The sequence below is a fragment of the Grampus griseus genome (assembly GCF_964374135.1).
Source record: "Grampus griseus genome assembly, chromosome: 5".
In the NCBI taxonomy this organism is placed as follows: domain Eukaryota; kingdom Metazoa; phylum Chordata; class Mammalia; order Artiodactyla; family Delphinidae; genus Grampus; species Grampus griseus.
Window position 1 is genome coordinate 44,223,593 of NC_138998.1, and position 14,039 is coordinate 44,237,631.

Consider the following 14,039-nt stretch of genomic DNA (forward strand, 5'->3'; position numbering starts at 1 on the left):
GTTAGCAGAAGGAAAGAAATCATAAAGATCAGATCAGAAAAAAATGAAAAAGAAATGAAGGAAACAATAACAATGATCAATAAAACTAAAAGATGGTTCTTTGAGAAGATAAACAGAATCAATAAACCATTAGGCAGACTCATCAAGAAAAAAAAGGAGAAGTCTCATATCAGTAGAATTAGAAATGAAAAAGGAGAAGTAACAACTGACACTGCAGAAATACAAAGGACCATGAGAGACTACTACAAGAAACAATATGCCAATAAAATGGACAAACTGGAAGAAATGGACAAATTCTTAGAAAAGTACAACCTTCCAAGACAGAACCAGGAAGAAACAGAAAATATGAACAGACAAATCACAAGCACTGAAGTTGAAACTGTGATAAAAATTTTCCAACAAACAAAAGTCCAGGACCAGATGGCTTCACAGGTGAATTCTATCAAACATTTAGAGAAGCACTAACACCTATCCTTCTCAAACTCTTCCAAATATAGCAGAGGGAAGAAAACTCCTATACTCATTCTACGAGGCCACCATCACCCTGATACCAAAACCAGACAAAGATGTCACAAAAAACGAAAACTACAGGCCAATATCACCGATGAACATAGATGCAAAAATCTTCATCAAAATACTAGCAAACAGAACCAATAGCACATTTAAAGGATTATACACCATGATCAAGTGAGGTTTATCCTAGGAATGCAAGGATTCTTCAATATATGCAAGTCAATCAATGTGATACACCATATTAACAAATTGAAGAATAAAAACCATACGATAATCTCAATAGATGCAGAAAAAGCTTTTGACAAAATTCAACACCCACTTATGACAAAAACTCTCCAGAAAGTGGGCACAGAGGGAACCTACCTCAACATAATAAAGGCCGTATATGACAAGCCCACAGTCAACATCATTCTCAATGGTGAAAGACTGAAAGCATTTCCACTAAGATCAGGAAGAAGACAAGGTTGCCCACTCTTACCACTATTATTCAACATAGTTTTGGAAGTTTTAGCCAAGGCAATCAGAGAAGAAAAAGATATAAAAGGAATCCACATTGGAAAAGAAGTAAAACTGTCACTGTTTGCAGATGACATGATATTATACATAGAGAATCCTAAAGATGACACCAGAAAAATACTAGAGCTAATCATTGAATTTGGTAAAGTAGTAGGATACAAAATTAATGCACAAAAATCTTTTGCATTCCTATACACTAACAACAAAAAATCTGAAAGAGAAATTAAGGAAACACTCCCACTTACCACTGCAACAAAAAGAATAAATTACCTAGGAATCAACCTTCTTAAGGAGACAAAAGTCCTGTATTCAGAAAACTATAAGACATTGATGAAAGAAATTAAAGAAGATACAAACAGATGGAGAGATATACTATTTTCTTTAATTGGAAGAATGAACATTGTGAAAATGAATATACTATCCAAAGCAATCTAAAGATTCAGTGCAATGCCTATCAAACTACCAATGGCATTTTTCACAGAACTAGAACAAAAAATTTCACAATTTGTATGGAAACACAAAACACCCTGTATAGCCAAAGCAGTCTTGAGGAAGAAAAATGGAGCTGGAGGAATTAGGCTCCCAGACTTCAGTCTATACTGCAAAGCTACAGTAATCAAGACACTATGGTACTGGCACAAAAACAGAACTATATATCAATGGAACAGGATAGAAAGCCCAGAGATAAGCCCACCCACCTCTGGTCACCTTATCTTTGATAAAGGACCAAGAATATACAAAGGCGAAAAGAGAGCCTCTTCAATAAGTGCTGCTGGGAAAACTGGACAGCCACATGTAAAAGAATGAAATTAGAACACTTCCTAACACCATTCACAAAAATAAACTCAAAATGGATTAAAGACCTAAATGTAAGGCTAGACACTAGAAGACTCTTAGAGGAAATATTAGCCAGAACACTCTTTGCCATAAATCACAGCAAGATCATTTTTGACCCACCTCCTAGAGTAATGTTAATAAAAATAAACATAAATGGGACCTAATGAATCTTAAAAGCTTTTTAAAAGCTACTGTACAGTAAAGGAAACCATAAACAAGATGAAAAGACAATCCTCAGAATGGGAGAAAATATTTGCAAATGAAGCAACAGACAAAGGATTAATATCCAAAATATACAAGCAGCTCATGCAGCTCAATATAAAGAAAACAAACAACCCAATCCATAAATGCACAGAAGACCTAAATAGACACTTCTCCAAAGAAGATATACAGATTGCCAAAAAACACACGAAAGGATGCTCAACATCACTAATCATTAGAGAAATGCAAATCAAAACGACAATGAGCTATCACATCACACTGGTTAGAATGGCCATCATCAAAAACTCTAGAAACAATAAATGCTGGAGAGGGTGTGGAGAAAAGGGAACACTTTTACGCTATTGGTGGGAATGTAAATTGATACAGCCACTATGGAGAAAAGTATGGAGGTTCCTTATAATACTAAAAATAAAACTATCATATGACCCAGCAATCTCACTAATGGGCATATACCCTGAGAAAACCATAATTCAAAAAGAGACATGTGGGACTTCCCTGGTGGCCAGTGGTTAAGAATCCGCCAGCCAATGCAGGGCACACAGGTTCCAGCCCTGGTCCAGGAAGATCCCACATGCCATGGAGCAACTAAGCCCATGTGCCACAACTACTGAGACCGTGTGCCACAACTACTGAACCCGCATGCCACAACTGCTGCAGCCTGCATGCCTAGAGCCTGTGCTCTGCAACAAAGAGAAGCCACCACAATGAGAAGCCCACACACCACAACAAATAGTAGCCCTGCTTGCCGCAACTAGAGAAAGCATGAGCACAGCAATGAAGAACAAACACAGCCAAAATAAATAAATAAATAAATAAATTTATTTAAAAAAAGAGAGAGAAACATGTACCACAATATTCATTGCATCACTATTTACAATATCCATGACATGGAAGCAACCTAAGTGTCCATCGACAGATGAATGGATAAAGAAGATGTGGCACATATATACAATGGAATATTATTTGGCCATAAAAAGAAATGAAGTTAGTTATTTGTAGGCAGGTGGCTGGACCTTGAGTCTGTCATACAGAGTGAGGTAAGTCAGAAAGACAAAAACAAATACTGTATGCTAATACATATATATGGAATCTAAAAAAAGTGATTCTGTTGAATCTAGGGTCAGGACAGAAATAAAGACACAGACGTGGAGAATGGACTTGAGGACACATGGATGGGGAAGGATAAGATGAGATGAAATGAGACAGTAACATTGACATATATGCACTATCAAATGTAAAATAGATAGTTGGAAGCAGCTACATAGCACAGGGAAATCAGCTCTTTGCTTTGTAACCACCTAGAGGTGTGGGATAGGGAGGGTGGGAGGATATGCCAGAGGGAGGGGAGATGGGGTATATGTATACATATAGCTTGTTCACTTTATTATACAGCAGAAACTAATACAACATTGTAAAGCAATTATACTCCAATAAAGATGTTAAAAGAACAAAAAGAAAAAGGAGGAAACAAAGGCTGGTGAGACAGGTGTGTGCCTGGAGTTTTCCAAGAATAACAAGTAGGAGAGTGTGGCTCGGGTGAAGCCAGCCAGGGAGGGAGGATTGAGAGTTGACATTATTTAGTGACCTGTGTCCTTTATGATTTTTTACATCTACTCTGATTGAGAAAATAAGCAATTGGAGGGTTTGCACAAAGAAGGGATAAGATCTCAATTGTATTTTTAAAAATATTATCTCTGAGAATTGCCTGCAGAGAATCCAAGAGCAGAAGCAGGACGATTAGTAAGGAGACCACAGGAATAATTTAGGTGAGAGATGATGATTGCTTGATCCAGGGAAGTAGTAGCAGAAAATGAGAGAAGTGCTCAGAGCTTGCAATATTTAGAAGGTAGAGCTCTTACAATTGGCCAATGGATTAGATGTGGAGAGAAGGAGAGCAGTCAAAGATGACTCCAAGGATTCTGGCCTGAGGAATTGGGAGGATTAACGGAGTTGCCATTATTCAGATACGAAATGCTGCAAGAAGAGCATATTTGGAGGAAAATATCACGAGTCAGCTCTTCCAATGTCTTTAGGGAAAACGTCAACTTTTTTCTTCCTATTCAGGGAAATCCTCATTTCTTCCCTACTGTGTATTTCTTCCCTGTGTGTCTCCTTTCCTATCACATAGAACACTTCACTTCTGACACTTCTGGTCATCAACTGTGTGAAGGCTTTTCTCACAACAATAAGCAAATCTTTGACATCAGCTTGGTGTCCTACAATTTAACTGAATTCTGACACTATCTACCTCGACAGAGCATCAGATCTCACAGGAAAGGACTCAGTCCCACAAGACTGCCCCACCCTCTTGACACACTTTAGATGCCAGTAGAAAGTTCAGGTTATCACCTGTGCTTCTGACCAACCAACTATAGACTGGAGGTTCCAAGGACCCCTTTCTCAGGTTTGATTAATTTGCAAGAACAGTTCACAGAACTCAGAGAAACGCTTATTTATAATTACCAGTTTATTAAAGGATATGATAAAGGATACAGATGAACAGCCTGATGAAGACATACATGGAGTGAGCTCTGGGAGGGTCCAGAACACAGGAGCTTCTGTCCGCATGGAGTTGGGGTGTGTCACCCTTCCAGTGTGGATGTGTTCTCCAGCTGAGAAGCTCTCCAACCCCACACTTCTGGGATTTTATGAAGGCTTCCTCAGGTATTTATGATCAATTATTAACTTTCTTTCTAGCCCCTCTCCCCTCTCTGGAGGATGAGGGGTAGAGCTGAAAATTCTAAGCTTCTACTCATGGCTTGTTCTTTCTGGTGACCAGTCCGCATCCAGAAGCCCATCCAGAGTCACCTCATCAGAAAAAAAGATGCTCCTGGTGCTCTTACCACTTAAGAATTTACAAGGGTTTTAGGAGCCTTGTGTTAGGGATAGGGCTAAAGACAAAAGAATAGAACCAGAGATTCTCCTAATGTTCTTACCACCTAGGAATTTATAAGGTGCTAGGATGTCTGTGCCAGGAAATAGGCACAGCAACCAACATATATATATATATATATTTCTCATCATTTCACAAGTTAAATTTGAGATCCAAAGGGAAATGGTAAGTAAGCAGTTGGAATTTAGTGGTTAGTCTTTATTTTACTGAGGGTAACTCTGCATTTCAAATGGATTCACAAACTCTTTAATGTAGTGTTCCCCCAGGAGAACTAAAAATGTGACTAAATTTACAAATTTCAATACATAAATGATATTTTAAAGTATATATATTACAATAAATTAATTCATAGGAGATACAGCACCTGCCCTTTCCCAGATCCTTGTCCCATGTTTGTTCTACCATCTCCTCAGATAGGCCTTCCTTCAACTATAGAAAATTTTCACACTTAAAAATTACCACTACATAGAAAGTTATATTTCACAGATGGTAATTACTCTAATTTCAGAAAAATTAATGCTCTGAGCTAAATAATGTGAAACTCTGCATCAAACAAATTTTTACTATGACTATAAGACACCATGGGGCAGTTTTAACATGTGCCTTACATGTAAACTATTTTTTACCATGATAGTTCAACATTTAAATAAAAATAATTGATAACATAGCATATAGCCTGTTCCTAAAGCATCCACATTTTAGAAACGAGATGTGCAGATTTAGTACCCTTAGAAAAAGTCAGAAACCAACTGAGCAAAATTGAGAAAAAGAAAACACAAAGGAGACATTTAGTTAATATCACAATTACTAGTGGGAGCATCAAATGAAACATTTCACACGTTGCTTCTATTACTTTGACATATTTACATGAAGAACAGACAAAGCAATTTTCATAGAGTGAACAAATTTACTCTTCACATTTAAGCATATAAAGATGAACATGAATTCCTAACAGAATCTGTTTTAGAAAAATATGGAGACACAGGTGAAACAGCAAAGGACAATAAACAGCAAAGGATAAATACAATCTTGTTTCTCCCAAGATCATACTCTCTGCTTTGTCTTGCATACAGGAAACTTCTTAGGATAAATATAGGCATTAAATATATTTTGAAGTAGTTTTGGATTCCTTCTAGAAGACTGTAATATATTTGTATATTTTTTAATTAAAAAAATTTATTGGAGTATAGTTGATTTACAATGTTGTGTTAGTTAATATATTTATAAAATTGATCAAGTTCCATTACTAATTATGTTTGTGTTCTAAAATCTGAACAGTCTTTGAAACTAACTCAAAGATAGCTTTTTTAAATAAAATAAGTAAATTATAAAATTTATTCTTAATTATATAGTCAAATAAAATGAGCTTAATACCCACTGAATTCTATTAAAATAACTGAGTATTAATTCATAAATTCATACCAGTAATTCAATGATACTGGTTCCATTTTCATCTATAAGGTTATATCCTAGGCTGATTAGTTTTACAAAGCTTCTTATACTGAATCTCATGGTTTTCTACAAGCTTCCAAGATGAATCTTCAACAATGAATGGAATGATTAAATAATTTTTCTTCACAAATATATACACACAAACGCATACATTCCTGTTTATCTGGCTCCTGACTCCTGTATATTATCTATATACATATGTGTGTGTGTGTGTGTGTGTGTGTGTGTGTGTGTGTGTGTGTATTACACAACTTAAATATTAGGGATACCAAAAACAATTAAGCAAATATCATTTACATAAAAATTTAATCTATATCATAATATCATACTATTGCAATACACTGTAACAGTGCCAAATTATATAAATAACAATGATGTTTTGAGATTTGGAACACATCACCTTATTTATTTTTGCATGTTCAGTACCTGTCATAAGCCTGAGCAGAAAGTATATGCTCAGTAAATGCTTGTTGAAATGAGAACTAAGTGAATAGCCTTCAGAACTTTGGATATATTTTGAATTAATTCAGTATCAGTTATAAAATATTTTTCACAGTAGTATAAGAAAAGAGTAATTCCCTTTATTCTCATGTGTTAAGGTGAATTAAAATGTCTGGTAGGAGGGGGGAGCTTCGAAGCCGCGGAGGAGTGCACAGCAACAGGGGTGCGGAGGGCAAAGCGGGGAGATTCCCGCACAGAGGATCGGTGCCGACAGGCACTCATCAGCCCGAGAGGCCTGACTGCTCACCCGCCGGGGCGGGCGGGGCTGCGAGCTGAGGCTCGGGTTTCGGTCGGAGCGCAGGGAGAGGACTGGGGCGGCTTGAACATAGCCTGAAGGGGTTAGTGCACCACGGCTAGCCGGGAGGGAGTCCGGGGAAAAGTCTGCACCTGCCGAAGAGGCAAGAGACTTTTTCTTCCCTCTTTGTTTCCTGGTGCGCGAGGAGAGGGGTTTAAGAACGCTGCTTAAAGGAACTCCAGAGACGGGCGCGAGCCGCGGCTAAAAGCGCGGACCCCAGAGACGGGCGCGAGCCAAGCACGGACCCCAGGGACGGGCGGGAGACGCTAAGGCTGCTGCTGCCGCCACCAAGGGGCCTGTGTGCGAGCACAGGTCACTATCCACACCCCTCTTCCGCGGAGCCTGTGCAGCCCGCCACTGCCAGGTTCCCAGGATCCAGGGACAACTCCCCTGGGAGAACGCACGGCGGGCCTCAGGCTGGTGCAACGTCACGCCGGCCTCTGCCACCGCAGGCCCGCCCCGCACGCAGTGCCCCTCCCTCCCCCCCGGCCTGAGAGCGCCAGAGCCCCCGAATCAGCGGCTCCTTTAACCCCGTCCTGTCTGAGCATAAAACAGACACCCTCCAGCGACCTACACGCAGAGGTGGGGCCAAATCCAAAGCTGAGCCCCTGTGAGCTGTGAGAACAAAGAAGAGAAAGGGAAATCTCTCCCAGCAGCCTCAGAAACAGCGGATTAAAGCTCCACAATCAACTTGATGTACCCTGCATCTGTGGAATACATGAATAGACAACGATTCATCCCAAATTGAGGAGGTGGGCTTCGAGAGCAAGATCTATGATTTTTTCCCCTTTTCCTCTTTTTGTGAATGTGTATGTGTATGCTTCTGTGTGAGATCTTGTCTGTATAGTTTTGCTTCCACCATTTGTCCTAGGGTTCTATCCGTCCATGGCTTTTTAAAAAAATTTTTTTTCTTAATAATTAATTTTAATAACTTTATTATACTTTTCTTTCTTTCTTTCTTTCTTTCTTTCTTTCTTTCTTTCTTTCTTTCTTTGTTTCTCTCCTTCCTTCCTTCCTTCCCTCCTTTAGACAACGAATCATCCCAAATTGAGGAGGTGGTCTCTGAGAGCAAGATTTATGATTTTTTTCCCCTTTACCTGTTTTTGTGAGTGTGTATGTGTATGCTTCTGTGAAAGATTTTGTCTGTATAGCTTTGCTTCCAACACTTGTCCTAAGGTTATATCCGTCCCTTTTTTTTCTTCTAAATAATTATTTTTTAATTCAATAACTTTATTATACTTTATTTTATTTTACTGCATCTTCTTTCTTTCTGTCTTTTTTCTTCCTTCCCTCCTTCTTTCCTTCCTCCCTCCCTCCCTCCATCCTTTCTTTCCTTCTTGCCTTCTTTGCTTCTTTCTTCCTTCCTTCCTTCCTTCCTTCCCTCCTTTCTTTCTTTCTTTCTTTCTTCATACTTCTACTAATTCTCTCTACTTTTTCTCCCTTTTATTCTGAGCCGTGTGGATGAAAGGCTCTTGGTGGCCAGCCAGGAGTCAGGGCTCTGCCTCTGAGGTGGGAGAGCCAACTTCAGGACACTGGTCAACAAGAGACCTCCCAGCTCCACATAATATCAAATGATGAAAATCTCCCAGAGACCTCCATCTTAACACCAGCACCCAGCTTCACTCAACGACCAGCAACCTACAGTGCTGGACAACCTATGCCAAACAACTAGCAAAACAGGAACACAACCCCACCCATTAGCAGAGAGGCTGCCGAAAATCATAATAAGGCCACAGACACCACAAAACACACCATCAGACGTGGACCTGCCCAACAGAAAGACAAGATCCAGCCTCATCCACCACAACACAGGCACTAGTCCCCTCCATCAGGAAGCCTACACAACCCACTGAACCAACCTTAGCCACTGGAGACAGACATCAAAAACAGCAGGAACTACGAACCTGCAGCTTGCAAAAAGGAGACCCCAAACACAGTAAGATAAGCAAAATGAGAAGACAGAAAAACAAACAGCAGATAAAGGAGCAAGATAAAAATGCACCAGACCTAACAAATGAAGAGGAAATAGGCAGTCTACCTGAAAAAGAATTCAGAATAATGATAGTAAGGATGATCCAATATCTTGGAAATAGAATGGACAAAATGCAAGAAACAGTTAACAAGGACCTAGAAGAAATAAAGATGAAAAAAGCAATGATGAACAACACAATAAATGAAATTAAAAGTACTCTAGATGGGATCAATAGCAGAATAACTGAGGCAGAAGAACGGATAAGTGACCTGGAAGATAAAATAGTGGAAATAACTACTGCAGAGCAGAATAAACAAAAAAGAATGAAAAGAACTGAGGACAGTCTCAGAGACCTCTGGGACAACATTAAACACACCAACATTCGAATTATAGGGGCTCCAGAAGAAGAAGAGAAAAAGAATGGGACTGAGAAAATATTTGAAATGATTATAGTTGAAAACTTCCCTAATATGGGAAAGGAAATAGCTAATCAAGTCCAGGAAGCACAGAGAGTCCCATACAGGATAAATCCAAGGAGAAATACGCCAAGACACATATTAATCAAACTGTCAAAAATTATATACAAAGAAAGCATATTAAAAGCAGCAAGGGAAAAACAACAAATAACACACAAGGGAATCCCCATAAGGTTAACAGCTGATCTCTCAGCAGAAACCCTACAAGCCAGAAGGGAGTGGCAGGACATACTGAAAGTGATGAAGGAGAAAAACCTGCAACCAAGACTACTCTACCAAGCAAGGATCTCATTCAGATTTGATGGAGAAATTAAAACCTTTACAGACAAGCAAAAGCTGAGAGAGTTCAGCACCACCAAACCAGCTTTACAACAAATGCTAAAGGAACTTCTGTAGACAAGAAACACAAGAGAAGGAAAGGACCTATAATAACGAACCCAAAACAATTTAGAAAATGGGAATAGGAACATACATATCGATAATTACCTTAAATGTAAATGGACTAAATGCTCCCACCAAAAGACACAGATTGGCTGAATGGATACAAAAACAAGACCCTTATATATGCTGTCCACAAGAGACTCACTTCAGACCTAGAGACACATACAGACTGAAAGTAAGGGGATGGAAAAAGATATTCCATGCAAATGGAAACCAAAAGAAAGCTGGAGTAGCAATTCTCATATCAGACAAAATAGACTTTAAAATAAGGACTATTAGAAGAGACAAAGAAGGACACTACATAATGATCAAGGGATCGATCCAAGAAGAAGATATAACAATTGTAAATATTTATGCACCCAACATAGGAGCACCTCAACACATAAGGCAAATACTAACAGCCATAAAAGGGGAAATCGACAGTAACACATTCATAATAGGGGACTTTAACACCCCACTTTCACCCATGGACAGATCACCCAAAATGAAAATAAATAAGGAAACACAAGCTTTAAATGATACATTAAACAAGATGGACTTAATTGATATTTATAGGACACTCCATCCAAAAACAACAAAATACACATTTTTCTCAAGTGCTCATGGAATATTCTCCAGGATAGATCATATCTTGGGTCACAAATCCAGCCTTGGTAAATTTAAGAAAATTGAAATTGTATCAAGTATCTTTTCTGACCACAACGCCATGAGACTAGATATCAATTACAGGAAAAGATCTGTAAAAAATACAAACACATGGAGGCTAAACAATACACTACTTAACAATGAAGTGATCACTGAAGAAATCAAAGAGGAAATAAAAAAATACCTAGACACAAATGACAATGGAGACACAATGACCCAAAACCTATGGGATGCAGCAAAAGCAGTTCTAAGGGGGAAGTTTATAGCAATACAAGCCCACCTTAAGAAGCAGGAAACATCTCGAATAAACAACCTAACCTTGCACCTCAAGCAATTAGAGAAAGAAGAACAAAAAAAACCCCCAAAGCTAGCAGAAGGAAAGAAATCATAAAAATCAGATCAGAAATAAATAAAAAAGAAATGAAGGAAATGATAGCAAAGATCAATAAAACTAAAAGCTTGTTCTTTGAGAAGATAAACAAAATGAACCACTAGCCAGACTCATCAAGAAAAAAAGGGAGAAGACTCAAATCAATAGAATTAGAAATGAAAAAGGAGAAGTAACAACTGACACTGCAGAAATAAAAAAGATCATGAGAGATTACTACAAGCAACTCTATGCCAATAAAAAGGATAATCTGGAAGAAATGGACAAATTCTTAGAAATGCACAAACTTCCAAGACTGAACAAGGAAGAAATAGAAAATATGAACAGACCAATCACAAGCACTGAAATTGAAACAGTGATTAAAAATCTTCCAACAAACAAAAGCCCAGGACCAGATGGCTTCACAGGCGAATTCTATCAAACATTTAGAGAAGAGCTAACACCTATCCTTCTCAAACTCTTCCAAAATATAGCAGAGGGAGGAACACTCCCAAATTCATTCTACGAGGCCACCATCACCTTGATACCAAAACCAGACAAGGATATCACAAAGAAAGAAAACTACAGGCCAATATCACCGATTAACATAGATGAAAAATCCTCAACAAAATACTAGCAAACAGAATCCAACAGCACATTAAAAGGATCATACACCATGATCAAGTGACGTTTATACCAGGAATGCAAGGATTCTTCAATATACGCAAATCTATAAATGTGTTAAACCATATTAACAAATTAAAGGAGAAAAACCATATGATCATCTCAATAGATGCAGAGAAAGCTTTTGACAAAATTCAACACCCATTTATGATAAAAACCCTGCAGAAAGTAGGCATAGAGGGAACTTCCCTCAACATAATAAAGGCCATATATGACAAGCCCACAGCCAACATCATCCTCAATGGTGAAAAACTGAAAGCATTTCCACTAAGATCAGGAAGAAGACAAGGCTGCCCACTCTCACCACTCTTATTCAACATACTTTTGGAAGTTTTAGCCACAACAATCAGAGAAGAAAAGGAAATAAAAGGAATACAAATCGGAAAAGAAGAAGTAAAGCTGTCACTGTTTGCAGATGACATGATACTATGCATAGAGAATCCTAAAGATGCTACCAGAAAACTACTAGAGATAATCAATGAATTTGGTAAAGTGGCAGGATACAAAATTAATGAACAGAAATCTCTTACATTCCTATATACTAATGATGAAAAATCTGAAAGTGAAATCAAGGAAACACTCCCATTTACCATTGCAACAAAAAGAATAAAATATCTAGGAATAAACCTACCTAATGAGACAAAAGACCTGTATGCAGAAAATTATAAGACACTGATGAAAGAAATTAAAGATGATACAAATAGATGGAGAGATATACCATGTTCTTGGATTGGAAGAATCAACATTGTGAAGATGCCTCTACTACCCAAAGTAATCTATAGATTCAATGCAATCCCTATCAAACTACCACTGGCATTTTTCACAGAACTAGAACAAAAAATTTCGCAATTTGTATGGAAACACAAAAGACCCCGAATAGCCAAAGCAATCTTGTGAACGAAGAAAGGAGTTGGAGGAATCAGGTTCCCTGAATTCAGACTATACTACAAAGCTACAGTAATCAAGACAGTATGGTACTGGCACAAAAACAGAAAGATAGATCAATGGAAGAGGATAGAAAGCCCAGAGATAAACCCATGCACATATGGACACCTTATCTTTGACAAAGGTGGCAGGAATGTACAGTGGAGAAAGGACAGCCTCTTCAATAAGTGGTGCCGGGAAAACTGGACAGATACTTGTAAAAGTATGAGATTAGTTCAGTCCCTAACACCATACACAAAAATAAGCTCAAAATGGATTAAAGACCTAAATGTAAGGCCAGAAACTATCAAACTCTTAGAGGAAAACATAGGCAGAACACTCTATGACATAAATCACAGCAAGATCCTTTCTGACCCACCTCCTAGAGTAATGGAAATCAAAACAAAAATAAACAAATGGGACCTAATGAAACTTCAAAGCTTTTGCACAGCAAAGGAAACCATAAACAAGACCAAAAGACAACCCTCAGAATGGGAGAAAATATTTGCAAATGAAGCAACTGACAAAGGATTAATCTCCAAAATTTACAAGCAGCTCATGCAGCTCAATAAGAAAAAAACAAACAACCCAATCCAAAAATGGGCAGAAGACCTAAATAGACATTTCTCCAAAGAAGATATACAGACTGCCAACAAACACATGAAAGAATGCTCAACATCATTAATCATTAGAGAAATGCAAATCAAAACTACAATGAGATATCATCTCACACCAGTCAGAATGGTCATCATCAAAAAATCTAGAAACAATAAATGCTGGAGAGGGTGTGGAGAAAAGGGAACACTCTTGAACTGCTGGTGGGAATGTGAATTGGTTCAGCCACTATGGAGAACAGTATGGAGGTTCTTTTAAAAACTACAAATAGAACTACCATATGACCCAGCAATCACACTACTGGGCATATACCCTGAGAAAACCAAAATTCAAAAAGAGTCATGTACCAAAATGTTCATTGCAGCTCTATTTACAATAGCCGAGAGATGGAAACAACCTAAGTGCCCATCATCGGATGAATGGATAAAGAAGATGTGGCACATATATACAATGGAATATTAGCCATAAAAAGAAACGAAATTGAGCTATTTGTAATGAGATGGATAGACCTAGAGTCTGTCATACAGAGTGAAGTAAGTCAGAAAGAAAAAGACAAATACCGTATGCTAACACATATATATGGAATTTAAGAAAAAAAAATGTCATGAAGAACCTAGGGGTAAGACAGGAATAAAGACACAGACCTACTGGAGAACGGACTTGAGGATATGGGGAGGGGGAAGGGT

General features: G+C 38.2%; 1 protein-coding gene across 1 annotated transcript in view; it reads right to left on the bottom strand.

Annotated features, from left to right (window-relative positions):
* Nucleotides 1–14,039, bottom strand: part of BCHE (butyrylcholinesterase) — an 86,436-nt gene that overhangs the window by 23,858 nt on the left and 48,539 nt on the right. The gene's annotated exons all lie outside the window — the stretch shown is intronic.